This window comes from Peromyscus californicus, unplaced genomic scaffold, assembly GCF_007827085.1.
Source record: "Peromyscus californicus insignis strain IS unplaced genomic scaffold, ASM782708v3 Scaffold_2__1_contigs__length_46816999, whole genome shotgun sequence".
Lineage (NCBI taxonomy): Eukaryota > Metazoa > Chordata > Mammalia > Rodentia > Cricetidae > Peromyscus > Peromyscus californicus.
In genome coordinates this window covers 33277445-33298416 of record NW_026294540.1, presented here as the reverse complement: position 1 = coordinate 33298416, position 20972 = coordinate 33277445, and positions in this window count along the sequence as shown.

The window sequence follows — 20972 nt, the reverse complement described above, 5'->3', positions numbered from 1 at the left end:
CAGCAACAGGAGGTTATGCTGTGGATGACAATGACATGGTTTCTCTGCCGCCATCCAACTACAGACAACGACTCCAAGTTAACAACAAGATCTGTGGAATCTACAGGAGCATCCTCTTGTGAAAGCCTCCCAGTGGGTACTTAGTGTTGAATCCTGCTCAACTTAGACCCCTTTGCATTTTGACAGTTCAGAAATTCACCCATACCTCTCTGTCTTCGCAGATAATCCAGAAAACCTGCCTGACCAGGTAAAGAAATATCTCAGAGGAGCCTTGGGAATTAAATGTGCTTCCCTTCCTGAACTCTAGAGTGGATACCTGAGAAGGGCAGTATCCATTGACCACCTATTCCAGGCATCCACTAACATGAAGAAGGTGAACTTGAGGTCATACCCTCGGCCCATCTTTCACTGGTATTAGACAGAGACAATTTACAAACAAATACTGAAGCGCTTAATTAGAATTCCAACATAATTTCTCTAAATTGGCATTCAGAATATTAGACCCCTGGAGAAGAGAAATCCGAAGCTATATGAGTTCAGGTTCTACCAGTTGTTATTCTAAAGGCGACAGATGTTTGCACTTCATCTCTACACTCAGCAAAATCCAGTCTGATGCTCAAACACAAGATGGAACAACCAACCTAGAAGACATGGCAGAGGACAAGAGATTCCTCCAGACCCCGATCTTCTTCTTCCAGGACTTCCCACCAAGCCTCAAAGATCCACAAAGGGCTATAGGGAAGTAATGGAGACTGAACACATGGAACAGAACAGAAAGCTCAGAAACAGATCCAGTGAAATCCTGCCAGCTGATTTTCTCATAATCACCCAGAGAAATCAAGGCAGAGAGAAGGGCTTGTCCACAAATGACTGAAGAAGAAGATTTAAAAACAAACAATAGGGAACCCTTTGAAAAACTGAACACAGCCACCATTTCAGCTGACACCAAATACAAACACTGTAATGTTCACATAAACTTATAGAAGAGGACTACATGATTTCCTGCCTTATAAAAAGGAGAATCAGAAATAACCCGGAGAAGATGAACTGTGGACTCAGGATGCCTGCTGCCACCAGACATGAAATACAGAGGCTGGAGCATGGCTGGAGCAGACACTCCCCAGGATGTCTAGAGAGAGCCTGGCCCCTGACACATCCTGGCAGACAACAAAGCCCTGACAATGAATGTTGTGTGGCTGTGAGGAGGTGGAGGTGTAGTGTGTGCTGTGTGGTGTGAGGAGGGCTGAAACCTATCCCATTGTTGGGATGGAGATGAGCTGTCCAGCTGATCTGGTAACAGCACTGTGTGGATGGTCCAGTCAGCTGGGGAAAGCAGCAGGGCTGACCCCTAGATACTCACATGTGCGAACCCATGCCCCTCCCCTTGTTAACAACGTACATACAGGGTCAGTGTAAGGACATGAAGGACGCCCCTCACCCACACTCACCACAGAGTTCTCTAGGTATTAGGACTAGATATTCAACTCCCCTTCTGCTGTCCCACACACAATGCTAGATTCTAGACCATGCTAGACATGCCTCCAACCACAATGTACTAAGACATGGGGAAAGGTATCAGGCCCTGTTGGACACTTGACCTCCTGACAAGGACACACAGTTACTGCTTGGTTCAAAGACTCCTGGAATCTTCCTGCACTGACATACAACACTAGGTATAATGCAGCGTGGGACACTACAGCCATGCCACCTCACTTGCAATACCAGCTGTTAGACCAGATAAACAACCCCTACATCACACTCACATACACACACACACACACACACACACACACACACACACACACACACACACACATACAGCCTCTAATACACTTCTAAGTATAGGCCATGCATGACTTCCCACCTATTCACACATTGACTGCTATATATCAGGCCTTCCTAAACAAACACTCAAACACACCTCATATGTATTCCTAGGTCTGGATCCCACATAATCGCTTATTAACAGCTATTTATCAGGCTATCCAGGACACTCTCTTGCCACTGTACCCAAATACTCTCTTAGTATTGGACGCTACTTGACACCCTAATATCACTGAAATTCTACATACGCTGCTAGAGTTCACGCCCTCTTGAATATCACACCACACCGGCACAATCTACCATGTTAATATCAGGTCCCCTGGACACTACAGTCCATCAACCCATATATTTCTGTTGGATATCAGATCTGCTGGGCTTTGCATCACTCCATGGCAACTCTTAAGAGGGTAGTTGAAGGAACTGGAATGCACACATCACCCTCATTGCCCCACATGCACTGCTAGGTGTCAGGATCTTTTGACACCCTAAAGGCCTCACACACACTCTTAAGTGTCAAGCACACTTGGACATCACATAACACACTACCAACCTACTTCAAAATGAATGATCAGACCTTGACAGAAACCAGCTCAGTAATAAGCTAACACATACTCCATAGGGATTATGCAGAGCTTGACACCATGTTCTTCCATTGCTCCCCTCTGACATACAGTTATCATCAAACACACTGGACACACCAACACCCCTGTGACCACACATCCACTTCTAGGTATCAGGTCCAGTTTGACCTCATACCCCACATTAATTGACAGCTATCAGACCATGCTGGGAACTTCTCCTCCTGTAGGTCATGCACAAACTCTAGCAATTAGCATTTCTGGACACCCTTCTTGTACTGAAGACACACCCACACCAGTAGGCATCGGCTTCTACTGGACTCCTCCCTATGTTATACCGTGTGCTGGGTCTCAGGCTCTACTGCTAATTACTGGGCCATGCTGGACATTAACCCCTTCCAAACCACAGTGCATATAAAGTGCTGTATGTCAGGTTCACTTGAACACCAGGCTCCATCACACATAACATTCTAGGTATCAGACAATGTTGACACCCACCCTTACCCCCAATATACACTACTGACCCAATGAACACTGCAATTTTAAAGGCTTTGCTAGACACCTCCATCACTGACATATGTAAGTTTCTTGCTATCATACACTTACTACATCTCTGTGCAGATTTCAGTCACGTGTATTGAAGTATTATTATATGCATATATAATAATTGGCTTCAAGTCTTACCCAAAATAGCACCATTCTGTTGAAAACATACACTACCAGACAGTGGCTGGGTGTAAACATGGCTGAAAATCAGCAGAGTTTTTGAGGCAGCAGTATGGGTGTAGGAAGAGAAACTTACTGGATGAGGCCTGTTATCATGCACAATATCTGGTTGGGACTGGAGAGTCCTGAGGATGTGATACATAGTAGAGCATCCAGGCCTCAGGCAGGTGTCCAGCAAAACCTGAAACCAAGCAGTGTGTTTCAGGCTATATGGCAGGGGTAGGAGTATCCAGCAGGGCCTGGTAACTAGTGGTACATGGGTGGGTTTGGAAGAAGGCCTGGGGGGCAGTAGCTAGTAAGGCCTGTCATGGGGGCAGTTCCTGATAGTGGGATGAGTCTCTGTGGGAGAAGTGGGGGGGATGCTCTGCAGTGTGTCTTATGAACACAGCAGTATATGTTGTATGGCAGCAGTTGGGTGCTGTCTAGATTCATTAGGACATGACATCGAACAGTCTATATAGTATAACAGGGGAGTTTCCAGCCATGCCTGTTCAATATTAGTATATGTGGAACAGCATTAGTATATGATGTTATAAGGAAAAGTGTAGCTAGAGTTTTCCTGCCTAGCCCACAGTCAGGACAAATCTCTCTCACCCACCAGTCCCACAGCCGCTAAGACCCGACCAAGTAAACACAGAGACTTATATTGCTTACAAACTGTATGGCTGTGGCAGGCTTCTTGCTAACTGTTCTTATAGCTTAAATTAATCCATTTCTATAAATTTATACCTTGCCACGTGGCTAGTGGCTTACCAGCGTCTTCACATGCTGCTTGTCATGGTGGTGGCTGGCAGTGTCTCCTCCCACCTTCCTGTTCTCTCAGTTCTCCTCTCTGTTAGTCCCGCCTATACTTCCTGCCTGGCCACTGGCCAATCAGTGTTTTATTTATTGACCAATCAGAGCATTTGACATACAGACCATCCCACAGCAGAAAAGTGCATGTGTTTGTGTATGAGTGTGTGTGAACACACATGCACTTGTACTTGTGGTGATTGGTCAGAAAGTGTGCTGCATTGTCATGGAGAATGCTGTCCTAGAAAAAATGAGTCAGTTACTAGGTAAATAGAACTCCAGGGTCAGTATATTATTAATGAAGTTGATCAGAGAAAGTATTTTCAAGATATGGATTTGAGGGATTTTGGAGAATAAGGGTAGAAAACAAGAAATGTGGAACTGGACAAATATAGGCCTGGGGGATGAATTTGACTTTATTTTTAGTGTATGGTGAGGCCAAGTTTTCTCTTTGCCAATAAGACTAGGTGTCATCATCAGTAAGGTGTCCACACATTTAAATTGAAAGCCACCCCCAAATTGCTAGGTGTCAGGTGCTACTGAGAAAAATGTCTTCTACAGCCAGAGCCAAACACACATGCCTAGGTGTGAGGTCCTGCTGGGTCAACTGTCCACTAAAGAAAATGCTCCTCTCATACAGTTGGGAAGCCTGTCCTCCAAGAGATCAACAACGCAATGGCTAAAGCCCCATGCACAGGGCTGGGTGTCTGGTCTTTCTTAGTATCCCCTTACCTACAGCCACAGAGGCCATACACAGCCCCCCATGTACATATAACACAAGTGTCAGGGTCTAGTGTTTATCTCTTCCCTTACACCACATAGACACACATGGTTAGGTCACATTCCTGATAGGAATCCCCTCAGCTACAGCAGTGCCACACACCCAGAGCTAGGTGTCACATCCTGCTATGTAACACTTCCCCTACATCCAAAGGACCATACAGTTACACAGCTAGTTTTCTAGAAAAATGTACCCCTTCCTTATTGTCACAGTCACACACTCGCAAACACACTCAGGCACACATACTTGAGTGAACCCATGCACATTCTCATGAACACTTATCCAGCTGTCATGTCCTTCAAGGTCTCCCCCATTCAGCTAAAGCCCTATTTACACACAGCCATTTATGTACTGCCCTTCTAGGTGTCCATCCCCTACAGCCAAACACATACACCAAGACAGACAGATAGACAGACAGAGACAGACAGACAGACAGACACAGAGTCCGAGGTCAGGTCCTGCTCTTCCCACTCCTTAACAGACAGAAGTGTCTACTCAGGACTAGGTGTCAGGTCCTGATACATACCTCTTTTTCTGTGTTCAAAATACAATACTCTTACACAGTTAGTTTACCAGTATGCACCCCCTCCCCTATAATCAAATGCTAAGTACACAGTCACACACTCAGAAACACTCTCAGGCATGCATGCTCCTTCAAACGCCTTCACAAACTCAATGCACACTCACCTAGCTGTCAGGTCCTAGAAGACAGCCACCATACAAGGAAAGCCCCATATTCTTTTAGGTGTTAAGTCCTGTGAGGTAGAGGCATCACCCATACAACAAACAAGCACACATCTCTAGGTGTTAGGTCCTGTGAGGTGTCCCACATAGAGCCAAAGCCCAAAGCCTTCTAGGGGCTTCTCCTGCTAGGTGTCCATTACCTACAGCCATACTCTCTCTTTCTCTGTCTCTCTGTGTGTGTGTCTCTCTCTCTCATTTATCTATCTACCTCTCTCTTTCCCTCTTGAGTCTTAAACACGCACACACATACACACACACACACACACACATACACACACACACAAATACATGTATACATGTACATCTAAGCCCATGACCTTTTAGGCATACACTTGCCTAGAACCAAAGACTCCCAAATACATGCTATTTGACTGGTCTTTCAAGGTATTGTCTCCATTACAATGATAAAACCACCCCCTCATTCACAAGTACACACACACACACACACACACACACACACACACACACACACACACTAATGCAGTAATGCAGCAGGATCTGTTACATTTCCAACTGCATTAGACCCAAGGCCTTCCAAACAGGGCTGTGTCAGCTTCTGCTAGGTCCACTCTTCCCTACAGCCAATATTCCTCTTACACAGCTAGGTATCATGACCTCCTGAGATCCACTGCCATACAGTAAAGTCCCATGCACAGGGCTAGGTTCATATTCTGCTAGGAACCCACTCACATGCAGCAAACACCCCAGACGCAGCTACCATATTCATATAAGGCAAGTGTCACATTCTGTTATTTGTCTCTACCCTAACAACCAAAGTTCCACATACACAAACATGGTTAGGTTTTAGGATCAGCTAGGTACCTTCTCCCCCACAGCAAAACACCAGGTTAACACATACAAACATTTAAACACAAGCATGCACATATGCACATATGCAAACAATCATGCATGCAGGCCTGTTGGAACCCTCTCCAGGCTGTAAGTCCAAGGAGCTTTTTTCTAGCCCCATGAATAGGAGCCTTTAGGTGAGGGCTGGGACTTGGCGCCTACCTTAGAGTGTGTGTCATGTTTTAGAAGTGGGGGATTCCCTGTGGGACCTGACAAGTTGTCATGTATGTGTTTGAGGCTTTGGCTGTAAGGGTGGGACGACAATGCTACCCTTGTACACTAACCTTGTCTATGGGACAGCCAGGGCTACAGAGAGAGACCTTGTCTCAGAAAAGAAAGAAAGAGAGAAAAACAGAAAGAAGGAAAAGAAAGAGAAGGAAGGAAGAAGGAGGAAGAAAGGAAAGAAAAAAGAAAGAAAGGAAGGAAGAAAGGAAGAAAGAAAGAAAAAGAATGAAAGGAAGAAAGAAAGAAAGGAAAAGAAAGAAAGGAAGAAAGGTAAAATTAACCTCAAAAAAAAAAAAAAAAAAGGAAAATGCCCCCACAGACTTGTCTACAGGCAATCTCATGGAAGAGTTTTCTCAATGGAGAATCTTTCTTCCCAGATAACCCACCTTGTTGTCAAGTTGACAAAACCCTAATCAGCACAGATACCTTTAGCTACAGGCTGCCTGGCTTTGCTGCCCTTGACCTTGTAGGTGTCCAAACATGGAAATTAAATACGCTTGTCTTCTTCTCTAAAGGCTGTGGTCTCTGTTATTGCTCTCTTCGCCTGGGGGCTGTCCTGGGCTGTCTTTCCTGAAACAGGTGGTGGCTTCCTTAGAAGCCAACTTTATTTAGTTTGTTACTGTTAGCATCCTTACTTCCAACTCAGTCTATCACAATTAGCTGCACCAGCAGCAAGGACATATGAAAGGAAGCACGGTGTTACCTCAGCAGTGGTAGTGCACACCTTTAATCCCAGCTCCCAGGAGGCAGAGGCAGGTGGATATCTGAGTTTTGGGCCAGCTTGGTCTACAAAGTGAATTCCAGGACAGCAAGGATCCCTGTCTTGAAAAAAAAAGAAAGAAAAAAGAAAAAAAGAATGTCCAGTGATGCCTGGTGTGTATGCTCCTCAGGGGCCTCAGGGAACCAGCTGGCCTGTCATCACTGGCCCTGAGCCCTGTGGGTCATCTTTATCTTTTAGCCTGGTTATCACATACATAAATACAAGCTCCCTTCTGGAACACAAATTCTAAATGGTCTTATAATAAAAAAAACCCGGAGCCAGATACTAGGGTAAATGCTGAAAGATCAGAGAGACAAAGGAACAAGCTACTAGAGAAACTTCTCACCACTACTGAATCCTCAGGCTGAATGGAAGGCAAGAGATCCTATTTCTTGAGTCCTCATCTGCAAGATGCCAAATCCCTGTCTCCTCATGCCTTATATGCCTTTCTCTCTGCCCAGCCATTTCACTTTCTTCCTAGTGCTGGGATTAATGGCCTGTGTGCTTCCCAAATACTGGTAGCAAAGGCATGAGATCTCAAGTGCTGGGATTAAAGGCGTGTGACTCCCAAGTACTGGGATTACAGGTATGTGCCACCACTGCCTGGACTCTGTGTTTAATCTAGTACCTTGTTCTGTCCTCTGATCTTCAGGCAAATTTTATTAGGGTACAACAAAATATCACCACACCCTTCTTTCTGTTCTTCAGTGTCTCCAGACTTCCTTGGTCTTGTTTGTTTGTTTGAGACAGAGTCTCACTATGCAGCTCTGGCTGGCTTAGAACTCACAGTGATTCGTCCTCTCTAGCACTGGGATTAATGGCATGCACCAACGGCCTCATCCTGCTAGACTTTGCCTCTAACCCTAGCCTCTGTTCTCACTGCAATGTCTACTTTCCGTCTTGGGCTCCTTTCCCTTTGCACCTACAGAGAGCTGGGTCCTGCCTCCCTCGGATCTCACGGGACCGCTGAAACCCAGGCTGCCCGACCACCTGCTGTGAAACAAGCAGTTCCACAGCTCACTCAGGGAATTCGGCTCCACCCAGAAACTCAGTTTTAGGAGTGTGGTATGAAAGCTGGACAGCCACCTCAGGGGACAAGCTCTGAAAGCAGAGGAAATTATGATCATTTCAATAAGAACAATGGCCCATAAGATATATGACACACTTAACTATGTGACACACAATGGCCAGTGTTAACGAGTACGCACCTGCTCATTAAATACTGAATGGCATTATCCATCAATCTGGGGGCAACTGACTGTGTAGCCTAGGCTGGCTAGGAATTCACTGTGTGTTGTCCCAGGATAGACTTAAATTCAAGGCAATCCTCTGGCTTCAGTCTCTGAAGAGCTGGGATTACGGGAATGGGTGTGTGCCACCGTGAATAACTTGAGCCTTTTTCCTATGGATAAATTTTAGTTCTCTCTCTCTTTCTCTGCTTTGGTTTTTTGAGACAGGGTTTCTCTGTGTAGCCCTGGCTGTCCTGGAACTCACTCTGTAGACCATTCTGGCCTCGAACTCAGAGATCCACCTGCTTCTGCCTCCTGAGTACTACAATTAAATGCATGCACCACCATGCCCAGGCCCTGTGTGTCTCTTTTTAGTGCCATGATTCAAACCCAGAGGCTTTTGCATACTAGGCAGGTGTTCTACCACCAAACCACATTGCCAATCCCTCACTTGGGGATTCAAGGCAGATGTTCTACCACTGCTCCACAAACTCACAGAGATCCTCCTGCCTCTGTGCTACCATGCCTGATTCACTTCTTCCTGTTAGGGAGGAAGCTGAGGCTTGGAGAAGACTAACAACTCGAACGTTTGTTGTTTTGTGGATGGGAACAGTGAAGACTTCATTTTAAAAACGTTTCTGGTTACATTTTTTGTGTGTTTGTGTGTGCCTGTGACTGTGCATCCTGTGGTCTGAGTGTAGAGATCAGAAGACCGTTTGTGGGAGTTGGGGGTCTCTATTCTACCATGTGGGTCCTTGAGATTGCACTAAGACAGAGGACGAACACAGATCACCAAACTCGGCAGCAATCACCTCTACTACTGAGCCATCACACCAGCCCGCAGCTGGGTTTCAATGTTCCCATGTGAATCCTGACCCTGCCAAGCTCCTGTGTTCAAGCCTTGTGCATCTATGGAAAGAACTCTAAGAGCATGGGGCTAGAGGTGGACATGAAGGGGAAATAAAGAGGGTGATTTGTTAGAGAGAGGGAATGGGAGTAAATGTTTGGCAGTGATGGATAAGACCCTCTGGGATCATCTATCCATCTTCACTCATCTACATGTTCTGTGAGCTTAGAGACAGCCCCACACTGGTAAAATCCTCCATATACAACAATTGAGTATCTCTCCTGAGTGCCAAGTGCTCTTGCCTCCTGTGATGGTAGCAATCGGAAGTAAAGATGGGAAAGGGATGCGGCTCAGTTCCCAGACTGCTTCAGTTCCCAGACTGCTTGCCCAGCATGCACAAAGCCCTGGGTTCCATAAACCAGGCATAATGGCTCACGCTGTAATCCCAGCACTTGGGAGGTGGAGGCAGGAAGGTCAGGAGTTCGGGGTCATCTTTGGCTACAATACTGAGTTCAAGGTTAGCCTGAACTACATGAAACACCAGAGGAGGACGGGAGCGGGGGCGTGGTCACAGAGCATCCTTGCTATGTGAGTGAAGAAGGGTGGGCCGAGAGTGCCACCTACAGGCAGGCTGCTTCTTCGCCTACATTCTTTCCACAGTCCTGGCACCCGAGGGCTCTGAGCATTTGTACATCAACTTCGGGACCATAGATTATGCAGTAGACCAAGGCCTTTGCTCAGTGCTGCCTACTAAGCTAGCAAGAGAAGTGCCAGCAGACATGATGGCTTTCAAAGACTTCTTTAAAATGTATTGTGGGGCCAGGCGGTGGTGGCGCACGCCTTTAATCCCAGCACTCAGGAGGCAGAGCCAGGCGGATCTCTGTGAGTTCGAGGCCAGCCTGGACTACAGAGTGAGTTCCAGGAAAGGCGCAACACTACACAGAGAAACCCTGTCTCGAAAAACCAAAAAAAAAAAAAAAATGTATTGTGGGGCTGGTGATGTAGCCTGGAGGTAGAGCACTTCCCTAGCATGTCCTGGGTTTAATACCCCATACTTGGGGGGCGGGGAATTACTGTGAGCACTACGGAAGCACCTTACTTGGTGGTACAATAGCAGTATTAACTATCCACCCGGGGGTGTGTTAATTCTGAAACATGTAAACTGGGTGTGGCTGAACACACTCAGCACTCAGGAGGGAGGTTCAGAAACTCAAGGTCCCTCTTGGCTACACATAGAGTTTGATGCTCTCTTGGACTACATGAGACTTTGTCTTTTATTTATTTATTTATTTGGTTGGTTGGTTGGTGGGTGGGTGGGTGGGTGGATTGATTGGTTGGTTGGTTGATTGGTTGGATAGTTGGTTGGTTTTGTGATCCCAGGACTGGAAAGGCTGAGACAGGAAGATCAAAATTTCTAGGATACCCTGGACTACAAAGTAAGATCCTACCTCAATAAAACAAAAGGTCATCAAAGATAGGGCTTTTCATCAGAGACAAGCCAACTTCAGATGACAACTCCAGTTCAAAATGATAATGATGTAAAAAAAATTGCTAGGCACAGTGGCATATGCCCAAATCCCAGAATTCAGGAGGCAGAGGTAAGAGGATCTGAGTTCAAGGCCAGCCTTGTTTACAGAGTGAGTCCAGGACAGCCAGAGGCTACACAGAAAAACCTTGTCATGAAAAGCAACCAAACAAACAAATAAAAAATAAATAAAAAACATCATCTCATGTAGCCCAAGAGAACATCAAACTCCTTGTGTAGCCAAGAGTGACCTTGAGTTTCTGATTCTTCTTCCTCCACCTCCTGAGTGCTGAGTGTGTGCAACCACACCCAGTTTATATGTTTCAGGACTAACACACACCGGGTGGATAATTATCACTGCTGTTGACACATGGGATACACAAAGTTGGACGTAGAACCACATGTAGCAGATGGAGCAAGCTCATCCTTCAAATGACCCTGTTTGGATCCCAGCACCATGTTAAAAAGCTGGGTAGGATGGGGAGCCCCTAGAACTCCGGTGTGGAGAACTCACAGAATGAAGGGTGTCTATCCAGCCAGGGGAAGTGGCATGCTCTATGTTTAGTGAGTGTCTCTGTCACAAAGCCTGTCACACTGTGTGACATTACAAATTCCAACCTTTGTATGTTGTTTTCTGTCTGAGCTGCTAAACCCTTTCTTCCTGCCCTGACCTACTTCCTCAGTGGAAAGTGTGTTCCTTCTTGATACATTCTCTCACGCTGCTTGCTACCACCTGTGTGCCTGTCCAATTTCTTGTTGTAGGACATAAGAATCTGGACTTTCTAGAGGTACCCACTAGACCACAATTTCCATAAATATCAGTAAGATCCTTTCTCAAAATAAAAATTAAAGAGGCCTGGAGGTGTAACTTAAATAGAGCACTTGCCTAGAATCCCCCAGTGGGGATGTGGCTCAGTGGTAAAGCCCCTGCCTACCGTGAAGCTCAGGGTTCCATCCCAAGTAGCCCCAATAGATAGATAGTAGATAGATAATAGATAGATAGATAGATAGATAGATAGATAGATAGATAGATAGATATAGGAAAGTGGTGAAGGGAAGAGCTACTGTAAACATTGGTTTTGGGGCTGGGGATTTAGCTCAGTGGTAGAACACTTGCCTAGCAAGCACAAGGCCCTGGGTTTGGTCCTCAGCTCCGGGAAAAAAAAAAAAAAAAACCATTGGTTTTGACTTGAGGGTTTTTCATTTTGTTTTGTTTAAATTGTCTTTGCTAATTAGGAAAAGAATCCATGATACACACACACACACACACACACACACACACACACACACACACACACACATATCAACAATGCATAAAAACATGACTTTCTCCTAGCTCTTCCACTGATAGGCAACCTTACCAGGTCCACAAGGCCTTAGGTCTTGAAGTTCTGGTCAGTTGGTGAAGCTTCCCATTGCTCCCTTCCCTGAGCCTTGGTTAGGAGCTGTGCTGGCTAGTTTTATGTCAATTTGACACAAGCTAGAGTCACTGGAGAGGAGGGAGCCTTCAACTGAGAAAGTGCCTTCCTAAGATTGGGCTGTAGATAAGCGTGGAAGGCATTTTTTAAATTAGTGATTGATGTGGGAGGGCCCAGACCATTGTGATGAGGCCACCCTTGGGCTGCTGGTCCTGGGTTCTATAAGACAACAGGCTGAGTGAGCCGTGGGAAGCAAGCCAGTAAGCAGCATCCCTCCACGGCCTCTGCATCAGCTCCTGTCCCCAGGTTCCTGCCCTGCTTGAGTTCCTGCCCTACATGCTTTCTATGATGAATGGTGCCGTGAAGCTGTAAGTGAAATAAACCCTTTCCTCCTCAACCTGCTTTCAGTCACGGTGTTCCATCACAGCAACATCAGCTCTGAGGCGATAGGTCTTCTGTCCTCCTCACAATTTTCACGTCCCTTCCCCTCTTGTCTCAGGAATTTTACACTTACCATTCCTCTCCTAGAAAGCTGTTCCCAGGGCCTGACCTTTGTCCAAAGCAACCTTTAAAAAGCAAAGATTCAGCTGAGCTGTGGTGGTGCAGGTCTTTAATCCCAGCACTCGGGAGGCAGAGACAGACAGACCTCTGGGCAGAGATCTAGGCCAGCCTGGTCTACAGATCTAGTTCCAGGACAGCCAGTACTACACAGAGAAACGCTGTCTCAAAAACAAAACAAAACAAAAAAATCAAAGATTCATTATTTATATTGATGTGTGTGTGTGTGAGTGTGTGTGTGTGTGTGTGTGTGTGTGTGTGTGTGTGTGTGTGTGTGTGCGCACCTGGATTTGGGTTTGTGCATATGAGTGCAAGTGCCCACAGAGGTCAGAGTTATCTGAGGCCCCCTTCAGCTGGAGCTCTACGCAGTTTGAGCTGCCTTTGTGTGGATGCTGGGAACTGAACTTGTGTCCTCTGCAAGAGCTGAGCCATCTCTCCAAGCCACCACTTCCAATTCCTCAGTAATAGGTTTTCTGTAAGTGGATAACAGGTTTCTCCACTGACACAGTAAACCAGATCAAGCTGAACTGAAAAAGTGAAAGAAGAGGTTTATTTGAGCAAAGCAACTCCCAGGTAAGTTCTCCAGCTCCAGAGATCAAGGCAGGTGAAGTCACACGCCCAAACTAAAGCAAGGAGCACATATAGCCTGTAGGCTAGGGGTGATGACCTGTCTGCCATAAGCTGGGTTTCTGCCCAAGTATGGTCAAAAGCCAAGCATTTTGGGGGGAACTTGGGCTGCTGACAACTCCAGGGGAGGACCTGCGGTGGCCGCCAACAATGTCGAACTGAGCTTTTGGGCATCTTTTCTTGTTAGAGATGCTCAGAGAGGTTTGGAGAGAGAGGAATGGGGCTTTTGGGATCAAGCAGGAGTGAGCTGGGGTTCTAGCCAAACACTTAGCTCTTAGTTCTGTTTCTATTATAAATACCAGGACCAAAAATAGTTCAGGAGGGAAAGGGTTGATTTCACTTACAGATTGCTGTCTATCACTGAGGGAAGCCAGACCAGGAACCAAGAAGCAGGAACTGAAGCAGAGACGGTGGACTGGCTTGCTCCTCCTGGCTTGCTTATCTATCTTTCATATATAACCCAGGCCCTTCTGCTCAGGCGTGGCACTGTCTTCAGTGGGCTGGGCCCTCCTACACCCGTTAGCAATCAAGAAAATGTCCCCACAGGCCAATCTGATGGAGGCAACTCCTCAGTGGAGATTCCCTCTTCTCGAGTGTGGCAAGTTGATGAAAACCTAACCAGCACACTTAACAATTCTGTCTCAGCCGGACCACTGCCTCTACCAGGCTCAGTGTGAGCAGTTAAGTATTACCTGGCCCACGAGGCTGCATCTGAACCCCCTTTTCTTCCCCCTTTCTGTCTCCTCTCTTCCTTTCTCATTTCTTCTCTCTTCTCAGCCCTTATCCCTTCTTCCCTTCCCCCAATAAAATCTTCTATGTGAGTGCTGTTTGTATGGTGTGTCTCTCTCTCACTCACTCCAAACCACCAAGGCCACCACCTGCCATTTTTAAATTATAGCACTCAGTATCTCATTGCTAGAGAGTATTTCCTTCATCTCTTTACTGTCCCTTCTGCCTGAGAGGCAACTCTCAAGACAGAGGTGGCAGGTTAAGCCCCACCCTCCCCAGTGAGAATTCACTCCATGCACTTCGGACATAAAAAGGAGAGAAACTCTTTAATAGTAACGCTCGTCCTGTTCTGGTTAACACCCAAAGAGAAGGCAGCCCTGTACAGAAATTCTTTGCAGCTTATATAGATTTTGAGCTAGAACATTCCACATTAACTGTGACCTGTAAATCTCTTTTATGTCCTACCCTCAAGCTACACTTTGAGCAGTGAAACAGGTTTCACAGAGACAGAAATTGTGAGGTTGTTCCAGTTACTGTGAACTGGCGCTGCTGTCCCCTGGGGTCATCCTGTCTGCCTGGCAGAATCAAGTTCTTTGAGACAGGGTTTCTCTGTGTAACAGTCCTAGCTGTCCTGGAACTCAAGCTGTAGACCAGGCTGGCCTCAAACTCACAGAGACCCACCTGCCTCTGCCTCCCCAGTGCTGGGATTAAAGGCGTGCGCCACCACCGCTGGCTAGAATTATGTTCCCTTTGATGAGGGACAGAGCATCTAGCAGGCCACCGTAAGCCACGGCTCTCTCCTATTTCCTAAGAAAGTGTATTGGCAAATCCTTCATGATACCAGTTTATCACTTCCATTTTCTCCTCCACCAAGAGTCACCTTTAATATGGAACAAGAGAGGTAGGTAAAAGACAGTAGAAATCAGGGAGACACGAGAAGAGAAAGGAGTCCCTCACCCTGAAATCTAGTTCGGGACATCTGTCGTCCCGATACACTGAAAGGTACAAGCCTGAGCTAAAATCTTAATTGAGAACCATTCCTTCTCTCTCCTCCCTCCAACTTTCTGCAACAAGGTTGGCTGTCCCTGGGTGGAGGTGGGGCTCCCCACCCCCGAAAAACAGGAAATACAAGAAAGTCTTGTGTGACTTTTCATTTACCCGCCAAAGGACAGTAGGATCTTCAGGCCTCCCCATTGCCTCCATGAAGATCAGGGGGTTCTCTGGAAATGAAGCCAGTAGCCGGCCACACAGCTGGGCAACGTCGCCTCTGTGGCACAATTCTTGAAGGCTCTTTAGTCAGGCTGACTGCATTGGCCCCTCTCCATAGAAAGGGCTCCTGGAGCTCCTTGGCTGTTTGCAGTTTTCCCTCTGCCCTCCTGGGTCGTGCACACAGATATGGTAAATCTACCTACTCTTTATCCAGCCAACGGCCAGTTGTCAATTTGTTTCAGAGACTCAGCGATAAACCCTGAGGCTAGAGAGGGTTTTTTTTTTTTTTCCATCTTCCACAGCAGCCACACTCAGAGATCTGTCTCTCAGTGAATACTGACTGACCTGGATGAATACATTTTGGTATGTGGGGCTGAAGAGATGGATCAGCAAGCGAGAGCACTGGCTGATGTCCTTCTAAGGGGGTCAGAGTTTGATTCCCAGGACCTATATGATGACTCATAACTGTCTGGAACTCCAGTTCCAGGGGATCCGACACCCTCTTCTGGCCTCTGTGGTCATTGCACACACATGGTGCACAGATAAGGATGCAGGGGAAACACCCATAAAGGTAAAGAGAAAACTCAAATAAGCTAATTTTTAAAAATTGGTAGCCGGGCGGTGGTGGCACACGCCTTTAATTCCAGCACTCGGGAGGCAGAGCCAGGCGAATCTCTGTGAGTTCAAGACCAGCCTGTGCTACAGAGTGAGTTCCAGGAAAGGTGCAAAGCTATACAGAGAAACCCTATCTTGAAAAATCCAAAAAAGGAAAAGAAAAAGAAAGAAAACAAAACAAACAAAAACAAAGCAATCGGTACGTTTTCATTTAAATTTTGTTCCTCAAAAAAAAAAAATGCCGTGACAAAAAGCAACTGTCTTAGTTATTATTCTACTGCTGTGATGAGACACCATGACCAAGGCAAGTTTTAGAAGAAAGTTTATCTGTGGCTTACCGTTTTAAAGGGTTGGGGTCTATGACATCATGGTTGGGGCACATGGCAGTAGACAGGAGGCACAGCACTGGAGCGGTAGTGAGAGCTGACATCTTGATCCACAGCATGAGGCAGAAAGAACTAACCTCAAAGCTCAGCCCCAGTGGTAGCACATCTCCTCCAATAAGGCCACACCTCTTAAACCTTCCTAAATAGTTCCACCAACTGGGGACCAAGTATTTAAACATTTGAACTTATTGGGGGCCACCTCATTCAAACCATCACAGGAACTTAGGAAAGAAAGTGTTGGGGTTAGATCCCAGCTCCAGATTCCAGCCCATGATAGCAGGGAAGTCAAAACAACAGAAACTTTAAACAGCTATTCTTACCACACCCCCAGTCAGGAGAAGTTAAAAGAATGAATGCACACTCCTTTGCTTGTTGGTGCTCCACTGGATTTCTCCACAGTTCAGGACCCCCTACCTAGGGAATGGTGCTACCTACAGTGGACAAGGCCTTCCTATATCAATTAATTTAATTAAGGCAGTACATCATAGGCCAACCAAAGATAGACAATCCCTCACTGAGACACACCCCTCACGGGGGGATTCCAGGCAGGGCTCTATCACTAAGACACACCCCAGCCCCTCACTGGGGGATTCTAGGCAGGTGCTCTACCACTGAGCCACACCCAGCCCCTCACTGGGGGATTCTAGGCAGGTGCTCTACCACTGAACCATGACGGCCTTTTTTTTTCCTCGAGACAAAATTTCTCTTTATGACAGTTCTGGCTGTCCTGGACCTCACTCTGTAGACTAGGCTGGCCTTGAACTCACAGAGATCCACCTGCCTCTGCCTCCCAAGTGCTGGGATTAAAGGCATGCATCACCACCACACGGCCCATGACGACATTTTAATCACTTTTTTTTAAATCTTATTTATTTATATTTTATGTGTGAGTGCTCTGCACCTGCACACCAGAAGAGGACATCAGATCCCACTATAGATGGTTGTGAGCCACCATGTCATTGCTGGGAATTGAACTGAGGACATCTCGAAGACAGTGCTATTTACCCCTAAAGCACCTCTCCAGCCCCCATTTTAACCACTTTTAAACAAAAAGTGTCATAAGTCACAGTCACTGTATGCCAGAGGCCTACCTCCAGAATTCGGCATTTCCCAGGCAGCAACTTTGCACGCTGTAGTTACTGACTCCACCAGAGGCTGATCAGAGGGATTCACCAATCCAGGGCCACTTGGGCCAGAGTTTATTTTCATCACAATACTGTTACAACACTTCGATAATAGATCTTTATGATAAACACCTCTTTTATTGTTTGTTTTTGCCTTTAAATAACAAAGATGCAGGGGTGGGTGCTAGAGAGTTGGCTCAGTGGTTAAGAGCACTTGCAGAGGACCCAGGTTCTAGTCCTAACACCGGCAAGGTAGTTCACAACCATGCAACTGAGCTGCCCTCTTCTGGTCCCTGAGGGTACAGCATTTATGTGGTTCACATACATACATGTAATCAAAATACACATTCACACACACACACACACACACACACACACACACACACACAAATTAAAAATAAAATCACTAAGATAGTGGGCACGACTTGTCTCTGTACTTGATTACATTTTTTTGTGAGGGAGCTGGTTTTTTGAGATACGGTTTCTCTTGAATTCACAGAGATCTGCCTGCCTGTCTCTTGAGAGCAGGGATCAAAGGCATGCATCACTGCCCAGCCTCAATTTTCAATTCTTTCTAAGTTTTTCCATTATTTTTTTGTGTATTCACTCTGTGTGTGGTGTGTGTGTGTGTGAGTGTGTGGGGTGTGTGAGTGTGTGTGTGTGTGTGTGCGTGTGTGTTGGCCTGTGAAGGCTAGAAGCTGACATGCTGGTATCAGGTGTCTTTCTCTATTGCTCTTCAACTTATTTTTTGAGACAGCGTCTTCTTTTAGCTATGCTAGCTGACCAATGAGGGACCTACTTGTCCCCCTCCTTCACTGGGACTACAGCTGTGCACTGAACAGCAACACCAGCCCTTTTTTTTCCTCTTAGGACTGGGGTCTTTTTTGTTGTTGTTGTTTTGTTTGTTTGTTTGTTTGTGTTTTTTCGAGACAGGGTTTTTCTGTGAAACTTTGGAGCCTGTCCTGGATCTCACTTTGTAGACCAGGCTGGACTCGAACTCACAAAGATTTGCCTGGCTCTGCCTTCCAAAATGCTGGGATTAAAGGCGTGCACCACCACCGCCCAGCAAGGCTGGGGTCTCTTGATGTAGCCCTGGCTCATGGAACTCACTATGCCAACCAGGCTGGCCCCAAACTCTGCCTCACCAGTGCTGAGATGAAAGTTGGGATTTAAAAGTGTGTGCCACCGTGCTCAGCCCGACACCTGGCTTTCATGTGGGCTCTGGGGATCCAAACTGAGGCTCTCAAGTTTGAGCAGCATGGACTATACCCACTGAGTCACCTTCCTAGCCCTTTCCTAGTGTTTGACAGCACCAAGCATTGGCAGGCAAGTGGGAGCAGCCGCAGGTGGCACCCTCTCGTGCTCGTGTCCTCAGAATGTCTGTGTTTGTGCCGTTTGTCACCTCAAACAATGAGCACAGACAGGAACTGAATGCTTTTGTTGTTGCTTTTTTGAGATAGGGTCTCATGTAGCCTAGGCTGGCCTTAACCTCGATCTGTAGCCAAGGATGGCCTTGAATTTCTGATGCTATAGCCTTTATTTACTTCCCGAGTGCTAGGATTTCGGGCATCCACCACCATGCCTTGTGTGTGTGTGTGTGATGTGCTGGGCATGGGACCAGGGCTCCCTGCACGCTAGATAACTAATTTACCAACTGAGCCACACCTCCAGCCCCTGTGTCTCCTTTACATCACCGTTTCATGGACCCTCTGATCTTTTTGTGAGATAGAAACACTTCATTCCAGAAGAGGACATCAGATCCCACTGTTGATGGTTGTGAGCCACCATGTGGTTGCTGGGAATTGAACTCGGGACCTCTGAAGATCAGCCAGTGCTCTTAACCTCTGAGCCATTTCTCCAGCTCCCAGTAGAAACACTTTTTAGCACCATTCATGAAAACCACACGTTGCTGGATGAGATGCCTTCCAGTTATGCTTATTTGTTTGCTTGTTTTAAGACAAAGCCTCCAGGTGTAGCACTGGCTGGCCTAGAACTCTTTCTGTAGACCAAACTGGCCTTGAATTCAGAGATCCTCCTGTCTCTGACTCCCTAGAGCTGGGATTAAGGAAATGGGCTACCATGCCCAACGACTGATGATACGTTGCTGTTTGTTTTGTTTTGTTTTAACATTTATTTATTTATTATGTATACAGTGTTCTGCCTGCCTGCATGCTTGCACGCCAGAAGAGGGCATCACATCTCATTGTAGATAGTTGTGAGTCACCATGTATGTGGTTTTTGGGAATTGAACTCAGGACCAGTGCTCTTATCCTCTGAACCATCTCTCCAGTCCAATACGTTCCAGTTTTATGGTGAACATTCACTCTTTTTGTTGTTGTTTGTTTGTTTGTTTGTTTGTTTTTTGAGACAGGATTTCTTTGTAGAACAGTCCTGACTGTCCTGGAACTCACTGTGTAGACCAGGCTGGCCTCAAACTCACAGAGATCGATCTGCCTTTGCGTTCCAAAATGCTGGGATTAAAAGTGTGCGCAACCAACACCTGGCTAAATATTCACTCTTTTCTGTCCCTCTGATTCCCAGTTATAAACATCAGGAAAGGCCATGGGATTATCTATTTTTGGAATGAAGTATAATTTCACGGGCCCTCAAGGGTGGACATGATGTGACTGACAGACTGCTCGACATATATCCCTCCGATAAGTCAGAAGTCAGGAGCATTTAAAACATTTTGTGAGGAACTGGAGAGACGGCTCAGTGGTTGAAAACAGTGACTGCTCTTCCAAATGACCCAGGTTCAATTCCCAGCACTCACGTGGCAGTTCACAACTGTCTGTAACTCCAGTTTCAAGAGATCTGACACTCTCACACAGACATACATATAGGCAAAACACCAATCACTGCTCATAAAAATAAAAGTAAATAAATTATTTTTAAAAAATTTTGTGAGCCAGCTCCAGCTCCAGGGAATCTACATAGTGAGTTCTAGGACAGCCAGGGCTATATAGAGAAACCTTGTCTCAAAGAACAAAAACAAAATAAAACACTTTGCATCCCATATATCTGCTTAGTTACATCTTTCTCTAATTACGGTATGCTGTCTCCCTGGGGAGACAGTGCAGGGGCACTAAAAGAGATATCCTCTCAGCTCCAATCTGTCCTATAGGGTGGTCCAACAAGTTGTTAGAATTGCATGCAAGTTCCTCCTCTGGCTGGCACCAGGTCTCAGCCACAGAGCTGGTGGGTTTTTTCTGGGGAAATTTTCTTTTGGTGCCACTGTTTCAGTAGAGTGATATGGAGAGGGTGGGCACAATCAGTGGTTGAGAGTGCATACTTCTCTTGTGGAGGATCTCGGTCTAATGCACTCTTATGAACTCTTTGGACTCCGAGTATGCAGATACAAATACAACTAAAATTGATGTAAATAAATGGACTCTGAGGGCTTCTGTACTTACATTTACCCACACA